Source organism: Alligator mississippiensis, chromosome 5 (assembly GCF_030867095.1).
Source record: "Alligator mississippiensis isolate rAllMis1 chromosome 5, rAllMis1, whole genome shotgun sequence".
Classification (NCBI taxonomy): Eukaryota; Metazoa; Chordata; order Crocodylia; family Alligatoridae; genus Alligator; species Alligator mississippiensis.
The window spans coordinates 212,429,593-212,445,246 of NC_081828.1; the positions used below are offsets into that span (position 1 = coordinate 212,429,593).

General features: G+C 44.2%; 1 protein-coding gene across 4 annotated transcripts in view; it reads left to right on the plus strand.

Annotated features, from left to right (window-relative positions):
* ADCYAP1R1 (ADCYAP receptor type I) overlaps positions 1-15,654 on the plus strand; it is a 220,816-nt gene that overhangs the window by 137,271 nt on the left and 67,891 nt on the right. The gene's annotated exons all lie outside the window — the stretch shown is intronic.

A 15,654-nucleotide genomic window follows, 5' to 3' on the forward strand; every position in this document is an offset into this window, starting at 1 on the left:
CAAAAGATCATGTCTTAAGTTGCACTCGTCTGAGATTTGCAGAATAGCTCCCAACTCTCTTGTGTTCAGAGTAGATTTAAGAGAAAGCCAGACATCTGAGTTGTTGCCCTGACAGGATCCCAGCATACTGCATCTCTTCTGCAAATAGATTTATGTGACCTCCATCCATCAAGTTAGGGAAGTTATTTTCAATTGAGTCTTTGAGGCAAAGTGTAATGTTGCTGTTCATGAAGATTTTCATAGCAGAGTTCCCATTCTGACTCGACTGCCAACACATCCTCGTTTTCACTACGTTCTGAGCATTTCAGAGCATCTTCTCTAAGAAAACGAATTGTGGTGATGTGTGGCAAAGCTGTGATGCTGCAGTGCAATCTTATGAAGCCAGGTCAAGAGACTGCAGTGAAGCCTCTTGTCCCCAGTAAATGCAAGTTAAAGAGCTGAGGTTCTGGGTAGAAATGTTAGTTTGCTCTTTTTCCTATTTTTCCCCATTCAGTGAAAATGCTACATGGCAACGAGATCTATTGAAGGCCAGAAAATACTCATAACTCTCTGCTTTGCATGATTGAATGGTTTTGAGATGATTAACCCCATAGATCCAGATGAGCGGGGATTTGATAGCAGCCTTCAACTACCTGAAGAGGGGTTCAAAAGAGGATGGAGCTGGACCGTTCTCAGTGATGGCAGATGACAGAACAAGGAGCAATGGGCTCAAGTTGCAGCAAGGGAATTTGAGGTTCGATATTAGGAAGAATTTTCTCACCAGGAGGGTGGTAAAGCACTGGAAGAGGTTACCCAGAGAGGTGGAGCAATCTCCATATTTGGAGGTTTTTAAGCCCCTACGAGACAAAGCCTTGCCTGGGATGATGTAGTTGGGGCTGGTCCTGCTTTGAGCAGGGGGTTGGGCTAGATGTGACCTCCGGAGGTCCCTTCACACCCTCATTCTCTATGGTTCTGTGATGTGAGTGGCAGCTGGGAGGCATTGTTACCAGATTTGCACATCACTTTGGGGTGTGCTCATTTATTAGGGATACGTTTCTAGGGTCTTTGTAATTCTATCAATGTGCTGCTTTTGTATTTGTGTTTCTATATGGAGCTGTATATCTCCCTTCTGCAAGTCCTCAACCCCAATGGAGCTATCTTGCAGGACTCAGTTTCAATGTGGCTGGGTTCCTTCAGTCACCAAATCAGTCATACACCCACAAATACACAGAGATTAATGTGACACACCTGACCCAGCCGAGTTGATCAGCATGGACAGGCTGACACCTTATATGCCAGGAATCAGTTCATCAGAGTAACAATATACTGCAGTCAGACACAAGCACACAGGCAAACAGAATACCTCTGAATCCAGCTGGGTGTCCAGCTGACACCCTCATGGGCCAGCATTCAGTTCATTAGGGTACATCCGAGCCAAACTGGGTCAATCAGCCTGTACAAGCTGATCCCCTTCTGTGTTTCAAACTCAACATGTCCCAATCTTTAGCCTCTTGATGAGAAAACCCTAAAGTATTTTTGGGCTTCACAGGGATCTTTAGCTTAGGTAAAAGAAGCGTTGCTGCAGAGCAAGTGGGGAAGCAAAAGTAAAGAAGGAAAAATACACTCGGTTACCATCAGTTTGACTATAAAAGTTATTTATTGCGAAGTATATGAAATATATAATGGTACTAGTAGTAATAGGCATGCAAAGGAAAACAAACACAAACAATTACATACTACCCTGGTTTTGCTAAGTATTTGGGGAAAGTTAGCTCAAGCTTAACTAATACAATTCAGGTCCATAAATCTATACCTAGGGAGAAAAAAAGAAAGAGAGAGCGAAAGCTGGGGTCTCCGCAGTCCAAGGCACTCAGGTTCCAGCGCTGACAGGTAAAGTTCCCAGCATGATCCTTGAAGGGAGACGATCTGTTTTTTCCAGCTTCTCGAGAACAACAGTGGATGGTGTCAGAGAGATTTCTCCTCTTGAAGCACAACTTTCTGGGTTTTTTTACAGATGTTTATACCCTAAGTTCAGCTTCTTTAAAGCATTCTTTTAATAGTGTAAATAATTGTCTTTTCTATTGACAAGGGGTTATCTGGTTTGGAACATCTCCACAAACTGATTAACAACCAGGAAAAACATAAGTTTTGGGGGAGTAACCAGACAGTTAGGAGCCAGCTTGAAATTCTTATGGCTAGCAGATATATTGGATGGGATACCTCATTGTTTCTTCAGAAACAATAGATAGCTTGTAGCATCAGGGTTTTGTATTTTTACCTGTAGTGAACAAGCCTCAGCTTAGCATGACTTTTCCCGATCTTACTAAAAGGGATTGGTTACTTGAAGTGTTCATAAACTTTTGTGGGGAGGACTTCCACCAGTCACCCTAGGAAAAGTATGACAGCATTTGTGGTCAGGGCTCCAACGGGCTGGATGCTGTAATGAACCCTTAACCTTTGTTCAAATGTTGCCCGTACCCCCTCTGACTCAGTCTCTTGCCTCACCATTCCCTAACTCAGCAACCGTGTTTTAGTCAATCAAGTTTAACTAGGCCTCCCATAGTGGGACCGGGGAATGTACGGCCCGAGATGCCCATTAAATTTTACTTCTGCTTAGTTCTGGGTAGCTGAGGTGTGTGTGTGGAGGGGAAATGAAAAAGTCCTTTGTAAATCCAGATTAGAACTGGTCTGATAAATGCTGAGCTGGGTGTGTGTAATTGTGGGTTGATTAGCATTAGGAGCACAGACTCCCTATCATGCAGTGCTCCCCTGCTTCTCTGATCCCAGAATTCACTGCGGTCTTTGCTTCAGGCTGTCTGTTCTCCATCTCCCCCGTAAATGAATTGTCATCTGGTTCCATCTCGGATGCAAATGAGACCTAGGGCAGTTGTTTCACTCTTGTCACCCTTATCTGGAGGGCTTTAGATGTGTCTCCCACTGCATCTTCATTGTCTTTCGTAATCAGTTCTTGTTCAGGTAGAGGAGGGGAGGGGGGGCGGAAATCTTTGTGAGTCAGACAGACCACGTTATGTGCCAGGGTTCCCCAAGAACACAGAGCTGAGAGGTAACAGCATGGTTAGGATTTGCGACAGGGATTGTTTGTGTGGGGGTTTGAACAGGGAGGCCGTGTTTGGAGAGGTAGTTGGAGTTCTCAAATTTTGGATTGTTTTTTGGGGTCCTCTGTGCGTTGTTTGTTTAGGGTGGGATAGAAATCTAATAAATAAATACAGTTACTGCTCTAAAGTATGGCTATTAATGGAAATGAGATCCTTTCCACCTCGTTTAACTGTATTCTAGGATTCCATAGCAGAGAGCCAACTTTGTATTCAGTGGCTAAAATTGGGTGGCCACATACTTTCCCTTTATTGCTGTTATCCACCTTTGTAACTCAAGTATGATTGATTTCCTACAAGTTTATCAGGGGTGATCACCAGTATCTAGGGGAACGTTTGTTCACCAGAGCGCCCCAAGGGATGACGAGGACGAATGGTCACAAACTACTACAAGATCATTTCAGGCTGGACATAAGGAGGAATTTCTTTACTGTCCGAGCCCCCAAGGTCTGGAACAGCCTGCCACCGGAGGTTGTTCAAGCGCCTACATTGAACACCTTCAAGATGAAACTGGATGCTTATCTTGCTGGGATCCTATGTCCCCAGCTGACTTCCTGCCCTTTGGGCGGGGGGCTGGACTCGATGATCTTCCGAGGTCCCTTCCAGCCCTAATGTCTATGAAATCTATGAAATCTATGAAATTTTTGTGTATTTTAACTTTTACTTGATCTGGAAGCAAAAAAGTACTGGGAATTTGTTCTTCCACTGGAGGAGATGATGAATTCTTTTTAAAGCCAATGGGAATTACTCATATTTTGCTATAAGAGATTCAGGCCTCAGGTTGTTTCCAATGTTTCTGAGTTGCATTAGGCTTTGTTACTTCCTGGACACTGGGATTGGGTGTCTTGATTAATTCTCTTGGATTAAAGAAGTCTTCTGTGGCATGTCTAGCCTCTTATACTTTGAAATTCATTCCATTGAGACTTCGTAAAGCTGGACAGGGAAACATTAATGACGGAGTGTTCTCTGTCATGCCTGTCTTTCCCAAGACCAATGCTCTACGGAAAGGGACCCAATAAACCCAGTAGGCATTCAGGCTAGGGACAGACATTACACATAAACCAATTTAAGTGATCAGAAACTGGTTTAAACCTGTAACAGAACAGACATTCAGTGCACATAAACCAGTTTGAAAATGGCTGAAACCAGTTTGAGATAAACCTGGTTGAATGTAGTATCAGACTTAACTGATTTGGCTCACACCAGTTTATGCAATGTCTGTCCCTTGCTGATTTAAGATAAACCAGACTCCCCCACATGGTCTCTGGGCTGGGCAGAGCTCTGTTCTCTGCTCCAGTGATCTGGGCTGGCCCCTCCCCTCTGCTCTCTAGCTGGAGCAGGGGCAGGGTATGGCCAGACTCTGGCCTGCCATGGCCCCTGAGGGAAATTCCTCCCTCCATTCCCTTTGCCCCCTGCCTCCACTGGCAAACCCTGGGGACCGCAGCTGTGGTTTGCCATCCCCAGCCTCACCTCTAGGGCTTGCCTGCAGCCAGGCAGGGACAGAGTTAATTCCTCCCTCTGTCCCCCAGGGGTTTGGCAGCAGTCTCTGTGGCTTAGGAGGAGATTAATTCCACAGCTTGTCCCAGAGGGTGGGGATGGGGAAGGGAAAAGCTAGTCCCCTGTGTGCAGACCTATGAGCCCATAGCTCAGACCTGCAGGACCAGACTGAGAGGTGGGAAGTGTTGGCAAAGACCTGACAATCTTCACACATGTTGGAGATGTAGTTAAGGGAAGTTGCAGACATCATCACCAAAGAATGCAGAGAGCTACATACCTAAACAGAGCCTTTCTGCATGCCTGGCTGTAAGGAGACACTCTGCCCTCAGGATTAGTAAAAGTAATTCTTGCCTTCCTGGTTTACATTTTAAATTAAACTAAGCTGTGTATACTGTGTTTTACTGGGCTATGTCTTAGCTTAGGTGAAGACTCTTGGTAGTTCCCTGTTGTATGCTTTGTTGCTGTATTCAATATATGGTTGAGAGAAAGGACTTTTTCCCCATCACCACACCTCAGTCTGGTAGCAGCTGCCCCACTTTCTGGCTGGTGGCTGGCATCTCATGTGTTGTGTTAACCCCGGCTGGTGCCTGGCCTGCCCTCTCCACTCCAGCAGGAAAGAGTTGAGAGACTTGGAGGGCGTCTCTCTTCCCTCCCCTTTGGCAATGGCTGGCAGGCATGCTGTAGCACCCCCCAGCTCCTGGCTTGAGCCACTGCAGGCATGTGGCTGCACTTCCTTGTTTAACAGAGAATATCTGTCCAGTTATTAACCAGTTTAAGCTGTGCAGCTTAAACCAACCTACAAAGAGTGAATCAATTGAGGCTCAGACTTTTTGAATGTCTGTCCCTAGACTCAGAGAATGCTGCATGCTGCAGGCTATTTGCTGCAGGCTATTACAGATCAGAGATTTTAACAGCAATAAAATGAAGCCAGAGAATATACACTTACTTTTTGTTGAAGCTGAAGAAGTAAGCTAGAAACAGTCATGAGAGCACTGCAGCAGCTTCAGATTGGAATCACACGTGACTAGCAAATAAGCATGGCCACAGAATCACCTTAGCTGGGGTCTGGATTTCGAGCCCAAATATTTTTCTGCCATGTTTGGTTTTTTCAAGCTTTTATCAAGAAAACTGACAAGGGAGGCTAACTCCAAAGTCACGGAGCACACACACACATACATATATATTGCTAACAGAGAGGCTTCAACTGAGCTCCACTAAGGGGGTAAAACATAGGAGCTGTGTCTACATGTGAATTTGACTGAATAAACTCTGGTGCGATTTGTGCCAAAATTTATTGCTCCCAGGCACTGCATTTACACATGCACCTGGGACCACAGCATGTTCAGGTGGGTTAGAGTAGCCCCAGCTCGAATGGGTCCTGGTGGGGTTGGCCTGCCAGCCCGGGGCTGCTCTGACCCAACTCATTGTGTTGTGGAGGGGCTGGCTGGGGCACGAGGGTGCTGCATTGTGGGGCTAGCCAGCAGAAAACCCCCACTAAAGCACCCTCATGTCCCAGCCAGGTCTGTCAGCATCTATACATACATTGCTTTGCACTAAGTAACACCACTGCAGGATAGTATTTGTATTGACAAGTACTAACATACGGTGGCACTTATTAGTTTTCTGCAGCCTAATAGGGCCACACGTGTAGATGCTGAGATTTTGCTGAATTAAGCAACTCACAGTAAATGTCTCATGTAGATGCATCCAGAGAGAAGTGGTCTCCTAGGAATATGGAACATGAGTAACCCCATGTTAAATTTGACATGAACCTCTTTAGAAGCAAAATCCAAAAGAAACCTAGCCGAAGGTTTTTGGTTAGCTTTTAAAGTATCTCCAGCTAGAATCTCCTTTAGTATTCTTGCCTAGAATTGGTCAAGTCCCAAAAAACTATTCTTACTCAAGAGAGAAGGGCATAAATTCCTGGCTAATTAGAGACATTAAAGAACAGGTTGCGATTCCAGGTTTTTGATCAGGGTCCTCCTTATGACTGTTCCTTTGAGTCCTTTGGAGAGACAGCAACATTAAGTCTTAACAGACAATGCTCCTCTCCAGCTGGCTTTTATTGCTGGTAATTTCACAGTTTGTAGACTATGTTTTTCCCCAGCAACTATAAAATAAGCAGGGCTGCTTGAAAGTCAGCCTGACCCTGCTTCTACAGTATAAACCATTCTAATCTGCGGTGGTAGAGAGAGGGAAATAGCATAGATAGACAATGTCTGTGTTCTGGTATAATTTACAGTGGCTGTATTCCAATTTTACTGGGATCAGGAAGGGACATACTTGGACCTATCCTAGATAGGTGCATGCAGGATATGGTTATTAATGTGCCTTATCTACAGGTGATGGAAGTTGCTTGCCTTTAGCAAGTGGCTTCCCCAGGGCAGGGGTGGATAGATGACACCTAAACCACTGCAATCTCCGATGGAGTGTTATCTCTGATATTGTCTGGGTTTATTCTGCACACGGTTTGGTGAAGATATCCTTCTTTAGGAGTTTGAATTTTTTGCCCACTTCTTTTTTTTTGTTTTTTTTGCACTGGTGCAATGCTGATTGAAGTGGTGTAAGTGTATAGTGTATACAAGAACTAGAAGTCAAAAAATGAAATGAGTAAGGCAACCCCCGCATAACATTGTTTTGCTCAGTGTTATTTTGCTACAGCTCTCATTTTAAATTGATACCTGATTCCACTTAGTGCTAAGCGACTTTCGTTATAATGCTCACGGTTGCCATCTTGGGTCATTAAAAACATTTGCGGTCGCCATCTTGGGTCGTCAAAAACTTTCGGTTTCACATAACGCTAGTTTCGCTTAATGCTTGGTTTTTCAGGATCCAATTAAGAGGGCTAAGTGGAGGCTGCCTGTACATAGGAAGTTTAAAACTAACAAAAGGAAGGTTGGGTTTTTTTTACACAGCATGTAAGTAAAGCATGAAAATCATTGCCACCAGATGTGGAAGCTGACAGTATAGTTAATCAGATTCGAAAAGGGATTGGACGCATTCTTGGAGGAAAGGGGCATCAATAGGTATAGAGCCTGGGAGTGAAGGATACAGCCCCTGAATCAGAACTTCCTAGACCTTAAATGCTGGAGGCTGCAAGTGAGAGAGGAACAGTGGAAAAATCCCTGGTCAGACCCAGTTCACTCTCCCTTTCAGCATCCACAGTCTGACACCGTGTGACACAGCAGATTGGGAAAGATAGACTTATGGTCGGACCCAGTAAATAGCAGTTCTTATGTTCTTATAATCTGTTCAGGATACATCTCGATATGCAAGTCCTCCCCTCACCCCCTCCACCCCTCCATCTGTCTTGTTTGGGCAGTGCTGTATCAGGACATGTGGTTCCCCAACATTTGTGGGACTGCAAAAGCTCTCTATGCTGCCACTTGGAGAACACCATAGTTCCTCCCATCATCTGGATGAATCCACTTGCAAACCTGGTTTCTTTTTCCAGCAGTGCCCCTGACTCGCTGCTTTGCCTTTTACAAGCCACTTGATTTTATTGTGCCTTAGTTTCCAAGTTAGGCAAAATGGACTGGAAGATGCTCCCCAGCTCTGCAGTGATAAGGATGTGAGTGCTAGGACTGACCAAACACCTTTGACATGGGAAGGGCAGGATGTGGCAAATGCCAAGGACAATGATTCCTGACATTTAATCCCTAATTTAGAGCAACCGGTGAGGGGTGGATCCGTGGCAGTGGGAACAATTGCACGGACTTTAGCGCAGAAGAAGTTTTAGAGCCTCGGCACCTGGTTTGGGCAGGGATGCTCCTGCGTCGGGCAGGGGGTTGGAGTAGATGACCTCTGGAGGTCCCATCCAGCCTGACCTCTCTATGATTCCTAGCCTCGCTGAGCTGCTGGTTTCTGCAGAACCTGATCACAAGATGATAGCAAGGAGCCGGACTCGATGATCTATTGAGGTCCCTTCCGACCCTAACTTCTATGAATCTATGAGCCCGTGCATGAGTGGCTTTCAGAAGAGCTGGGAGGTGGAAGGGGAGGGAGTTGAAGTAGTCGGAGCATGTGGGAGAGTTTGCATGTGTGGACAGAGAACACTGCAAATGGGAAGGTGGTCGTGGAGGGAGGCAAAGATGTGTGTAAGCAGGTGAAAGAAGCAATGAAGGCAGCTTTGCAAGCCCCAGAAATGTGGCTGCGTGTCTGGCCCACTGTTCCTAACTGCAGCATTGCCAGCTGGCTAAACACATGGTCTGGTGCATAGGAGCAGCCTGAAGCAATGGGAGAAGGAGAAGAAGGCACCCTGCAGAGAAGCTGCAGAGCCTGTCAGGAGACACGGTTCTGTTATTTATTAGCCAGGTGCTAATTAAGTGCTACTCATCCACTCAGCGCCACACAAGGCACAGAAGGAGACATGATTGCTGCCCAAGAAGCTAATGGTCCACCTAGATAACAGCATAACAATGCCTGTAAAAAGTATGTTCCCTTATTCTCTCTGTCTGTCTCTCCCCTGACATTTATAAGGAGCCTGACCCTGAATCCACTGGAATCTGCTGGCATTACTGTGATTTAAATGGGCTCAGCATCAGATCTGGTTAAAGTGTCACCTTGTCTGGGCTGGTGCACCAACATATAATACTAAATATGGGATTGTTAGTCTTCTTCTTTGGCAGTCTCTCGCAGTTAAGGATGGTTGTTTTCCATGGTTGTCTTACCTGCGGGTCCAAAAATGGCTGATGAGGCCAATCCGGGATCGACAGACTCTGTTGCAATGGATTGTGAGTATGCAAAAAAAAATAAAAAAATAACAACAGGTTATTTTGGGGCTTGGTGAGCTCTGAAGCCCTCTGTTATCATCTTCGGAGCCTGCTGTGCCACTGAAAAGGGTTAATCTTATGTTCTCCTAGAAAAGCACAGGAAGGTGAGATCAATCAGTGCCTCTGCCAGCTGGGAGAGAGAGCAGCAGGGAGAAAGTTGGCATGAAGATGCCAGTCTAAAAATTCACTGAGGTTTAAGTGATTATTATATATGGCTTCTTGGCCTTAGCTTGGAAGCTTCTGTTCCCTTTCCCTGCAGACGCAACTCGAAACGTAAGGGCCAGTTCTCTGCCACATCTTTGGCATTTACTTGGCACTTAGGCACCGAAAGGCAGTCCTGTCCCATCCTGCTCAACAATTAGCACACCTGCTTTTGTAAAATGGCTTCATCTTCTCCTGAAGATTAAATCACAAGAAGCAGCAAGGAGGAGGAAGAGCTACCTACCTCTTTGCATTAACAGCTTTTCCAGGATCCAAGTCAGGTGAGATTGGATCCTATATAGGCACCCAACAGATGAAATAGGATGTGACCCTAAATTTGTTGTGTATCTGCAGTATAATGAGATCGTTGTGATGCTTGGATTTTAGCAGGGCCATGACTTTCCTCCTCTGTCAAAAGTTACATCCATAAATGACTCTTCTTCGAGTAGAATCATGTAGTTAATACATGAAACTGGGACTTGGAAGATCTAAATAGCGCTGTATTAGAAATCAGGACACGTGGTTCCCCATCCTTTTGTGGGACTGCAAAAGCTTTCTATGCTGCCACTAATGCAGCAGAAAGCGTGAGACCTACTACCGATCTCTTATTGCTCCAATTCCTTATCGCCTTCTCTCTCTAGGAGCCCATGAAAAGGCTATTGCGTGAGGCGAGAACATTTAGTAGGGCTGGTCAAATCCCACATCAAATTATCCATCAAACTATATGTTGGACAAATAATGCTTTGTCTAACAGGTTTTGACTTCGATGTAAAAGATATGAATCATATAAACAATTACCGATATTGCTTACACACATTATTCAATGGATACTAGTCATCAAATCTGGCTATAGCTAAAATTGTGCTGCAGTTTGCTGGGCTCACTATGTAGATTTGAACATAACTCATTAATGCAAGACTTGAATTGAAGTATTTAACTACTGGTTATCAATCTGAAATGCAAACAAAGAGGGATACTATCTGTTTGCTTGTTTTTGAAAATGCTTTCTCTGTAGCACCTTTGATGAATCTAACCCATTGTAATCAACTCAGTGCGTTTCCTCTGATCCGTTTGAGAATTTTAATGCCCTAGGACTTCCAGTGTCGGTGTCCTGAGAATAATATAGCAAGAGGAATGGGGTGAGAGCCAACATAGTGAAACTTTGTACAAAAAAGGCATCACATCAGCTTTGGTACAGGCATTGTCAAGGTCTTCAATGCAATTCTCTCTCAGCCTGGGAGTTTCAAAGCCAAACTGTGCCTTCTTGTAACCTGCTGTGGATGTTTGGGGACTGATCCTCCCTGCCATTACATCATTGAGCACTAGTGCAATGCCATTGATCTCTCTCTGGAGTTGTAGTGACCTACCGCTGAAGTAAAGCAGTGGTAAGTGAGCCCCCCCGCCACCCTGTGAACAGCTCTTTGGGACATCGTGTTCTGCACCCGTTCTTTATAGGCTTTGCAGCCAGAAGGAAGCGGCAGCCAAGGAATGTGATTGCATCTCTGAATCTATTCACTCTCCCCATTGAAAATAAAACTATGCCCTTGTCCTAATGAAGGGCTGAGAATTTGATCCAGATTGAAAGAATGGCGGTGGTACGGTGCTGGGATCCCACATGTACCCTTGTGAGAAAAATATCATAACGTCCTAAAGCCCAAATGTTACCCTCTTTAAAAGGATAGCTGGGCCCAGTCAGCAATCCCTGAGTTCCCCAAGTTGCCGAGGAGAACGGAGGGTGCTTGGTTTTCCCTTTCTTCTGGCTTTGCTTATTGCCATGTGGGGCTAGAAAGATTTTTTCCCCCCTACTGTTGCTACAGGTGTTAAGGGGGAAAGGGTTGCCTTCCTCAGAGGCATTGGGTGTTGGTTGCAGCCAAGGCTGGGGATTTTGCCTGGGGTGTGCCAATATTCCTGCTGGGGCTAAAACCCAGAGGGTCCTGGTTAGATGCTCAGGGTCAGATCAATAGCCACATTTGGGATCAGAAAGGACTTGCACCACATAGATTGGTATGGATGGGGTGGGGGGGTTGGCTTCTCTGTAGTGAGGGATGTGGCCTCCTTCCTTGGATCCCATGAGTGCATTTTGATACCCCTGCAGCAGTGGGACAGAGCCATTGTCCCCCCTGCTTTACCTGTGGTAGATTAAGGTGCTCTTGGTATCTTTGGACAATATGCCTTGGAGTTGTGTGTGTTGATTGTGTAGTTTTAGGGGTGGGCTAGACAAGGACTTGCATGGGATGGCATGGATAGGGATGATCCTGCCTGGAGCAAAGAGCTGGACTAAATAACCCCTGGAGGTCCCTCCCAAACTGACTTGTCTATAATTCTCTATTCAAATTTAAGCTATAACCCTGCATATGTATATAAGATCAACTTTTAGCACAGGCGTACTCCAACTGAACTGAATGGGACTAGATGTCTGGAAAAAAAATTGCTCACATGTAAAAACATGTGTGTCTTTAGTCCCTGTTCTGGTTTCAGATACATGCATCTGCATGCACCAGAGACTTCAAATGAGGCTGGAACCCATGACTCTAAAGCCAACAAGTGGCTTGTAGCTTCCCCCCAATGATATTTATAATATGTTTTTTATCCTCAGACTCATATGATTGGCTTTGACTTCTAGTTGTAATGCAGAGCATAATGTAGAGCATAAATCTAATTGACTTTCCAGTGGCTTAACGTATTAGTGAAAATTAGGTTGATGGATAAAGTCTAAAAGCTCCAGATAGTAAAAGGTTCTCCTGGAACTTTCAGTAATGCATGAGCGAATTCGGGACTGTAGAAAAAAAAAAAATATGTTAATGAAATGGAAATTTGCTGTTACAACAGTGGGAAAATTAACATTGTAGAAGATGTAAATCCATTAATTATGTCCAACACAGTTAAAATGCAATAGTAATTTGGCTAGAGAGGGAATTTTTTCTTCAACATAAAAAGGCTCTTCATTGCACAGCGCTATTATTTGTCTAATGTTATGGCTGTGATTGCAAATGTCATGAAATACAGAATTAACCAAAATCCAATGTTCCATCATTAGTGTATCTGAAAGCCACCCAAGCAGCTAGACACAAACAAAAAAAGTACAGTCATGTATTTCTTCCTTTATTTTTTAGTCTATTAGGATGGGGACGGGGGCATAGCTTCCTTAATCTTTGTTTGGAAGTAAGCCACAGGCTGTACTTGAAGAATAGAGTGCCTGCTTCCAATTCTCAGTACCAACCCCCGTTACAGGAATAGGGGAGCTGGGGGACAGGTTATCTGATGTTTGCTTGCTATGGGGTTTTGAGCACCTTTCTTTGAAGCATCTGATCCTGAGCGTTGCTGGAGACAGGAATCTGGACTAGGTAGGCTGCGAGTCTGATCCAGTGTGGTAATTCCTATACAAGTTTTCCTGCTGACTTCAGCGAGGGTTGGTTTGGGACCTAAGTGATCAACAAATCACTCAAGCTCAGCGTCTGATCCTGTTCCCATTACCAGTTACAGCAAGGTTCCTATTAATAGTAATGTGATCTGAACTGTGCTCTTGGGTCTCTTTCATATATTTAGTAATTCTTATTATAAGAGCAGGTCAAATAGTATTTGCCAAATACATCATTTAGTGAATTTGGACAGTGCAAAGCATTGGCAAACCAGCCCCAATATTTGCAACGTAACCTGTATTTGAGAATATTTTCATGCATGCACACACGCGCACGCACACACACATACACACACACACACACACACACAAAATCACAAGTAATGGAAGTTCGACTCTTCCAAAGAAGCCAGTGATTGCATTGGTATTCTGCTCACAATTTTCAACATTAGTCATCCCAAGTCACTAGTGAATTGAATCAACACATTTGATGTTGAATACATGTATGCAAACAAACCATGCAGCCCAACTGGCCTGAGATGAATTTGAATGGGGAGGAGCAGGAGGATGCACAAAGCTTAGTCTTAGCTTTGCTGCTTGCTGTCTGCTTGTTTCCCTGGCCCGCTATTCACAGTGGGATCTTCACACAGAAGCCTTAGTTGCTTTGAAATTTGACTTGGTTAGAAGAATCACAGCAATAAGAAAAATCATGTTATCATAAAGATTCTTGCTGGGGTCATCTGATCCCAGCCATCTTCCTGCCCAAGTGCACGGGGACTGGACCTGATGATCCTAAAGGTGGTCCCTTCCAGCCCCTAACAACTATGAAACCATGAAAACATAACTACTGAATTCCTATTCTTTTCTGCTGAAAAGGACTGATGCATGATTTCTGTCCTTGGGTGCTTCTCTCTCCCCTTTCAGCAAAATCAGGAGACATTTCTCAGCATCTCTCACCATTTAACTGTGTATAAAAGATCTTCTGGAACATGACAGGATCTGTCATTAATACTTGCATGTTATCCTTGGAATTAGCATTGCACGGTCAGAGGGCATTTTGATATAATGAATCCCAACATTTAACCTGCAACAGGTAGATAAAATATCGTTGGCTTCTTTTTATTTGACTGGTTATATTTGATCAGCAGAGCAGTGACAGAACATGTCCAGATACTATAAAGAACACAGCCCTATAGCTCGTCTTCTCAGGTTCAACGCTGCCACCGTGTGGCTTCACATGGCTCATCTTTCATCTGATTGAGACCAACTAGAAGTCTGCCAAAAATAAATAAATAAATAAATAAAAATCTTTATCTGCAAGCTTTCGGGCACACTCACCTTTCTTTAGGCATAGGAGAATGCCAAGATTGTAAAATGAATCAAAACTTGTGGCAGAGGTGATATATTTTATTAGACCAACTAGATATTTTCAACTAGATATATATAGATAGATAGATAGGTATCTGTATCTATATATATATAACTAGATATATCTATAGATATCTATAGATATATCTATATCCATCTATATATATCTAACTATATATAGATAACTATCTATCTATATAGATAGATATCTATCTCTCTATAGATAGATAGATAGATAGATAGATAGATAGATAGATAGATAGATATCACCTCTGCCATTGTTTTGATTCCTTTTGCCTCTAGACCAGAGGTGGCCAACCTGCGGCTCCGGAGCCACATGCGGCTCTTCAGAAGTTAATATGCGTCTCCTTGAATCGTTGCACAAGCACACGGTGACCAGCTTCCAAATTAACTTCTGAAGAGCCGCATGTGGCTCCGGACCCGCAGGTTGGTCACCCCTGCTCTAAACCAGAGGTTCTCAAACTGTGGTCTGCGGATCACCACTGGTCTGCCAACTCTATTCAGGTGGTCCGCAGAAAGGTGGCCTAAGGCTAAAGCTGACAAACATTACACGTGACTTCCAGAACTTTGCTCAAAAAAACAGGCACGGCCATTGCATTAGAAAGGTAAGACTACTGATATGGAAATGTGAGTTATATGCTTCGATTTGTAGAACAAAAAAAAAATAAAAGGTTAAGTGGTCCACTGAGACCCTCAGCAATTTTCAAGTGGTCCGCGAAAAAAAAAAAGTTTGAGAACCACTGCTCTAGTGGAACCTGACAAGATTGTAAAATTGCGTTCTCCTGTGCCTGAAGAAGGGTGTGTGCACCTGAAAGCTTACAAATAAAGAATTTCTCTGCAAATATCTAGTTGGCCTAATAAAAGATATCACCTCTGCCAAGACTTCCGATTCCTTCTGCCTATAGACCAATATGACTATGACCTCTGATATATCCACAGACTTTTGGGAATTGCGGTGATTGGTCAGTTTGCCTGTCTGTCTCATCTGCACGTCATGTGTGCCCTTTGGCATGGATTCCAGGCTCCAAACCTTAGCAATGGGTCATTTCATTAAGGAAGCTGAGTAGTTAGGGGTCCTTTCTCTCATTGTCTATACACGTTGTCTATACACGTTCTCTCATTGTCTATACATGTTGTACACATACCCCGATGTATAACCCCCGTCAGCAGGTATCCTGTGTTTCATCTATCTCAGTGACTGAAAGACCCTCACAAAACCTTAGTGGAGTCAGTTGCTGTCTTGCCTGCTAGAAAATGAACTGAACTGAAAGATTTTTGCAAGCAGCTGGATCTTCAGGTGGCATTGTAGCCCCTCACGGTTAGAATACAATGAGAACGATCCCTA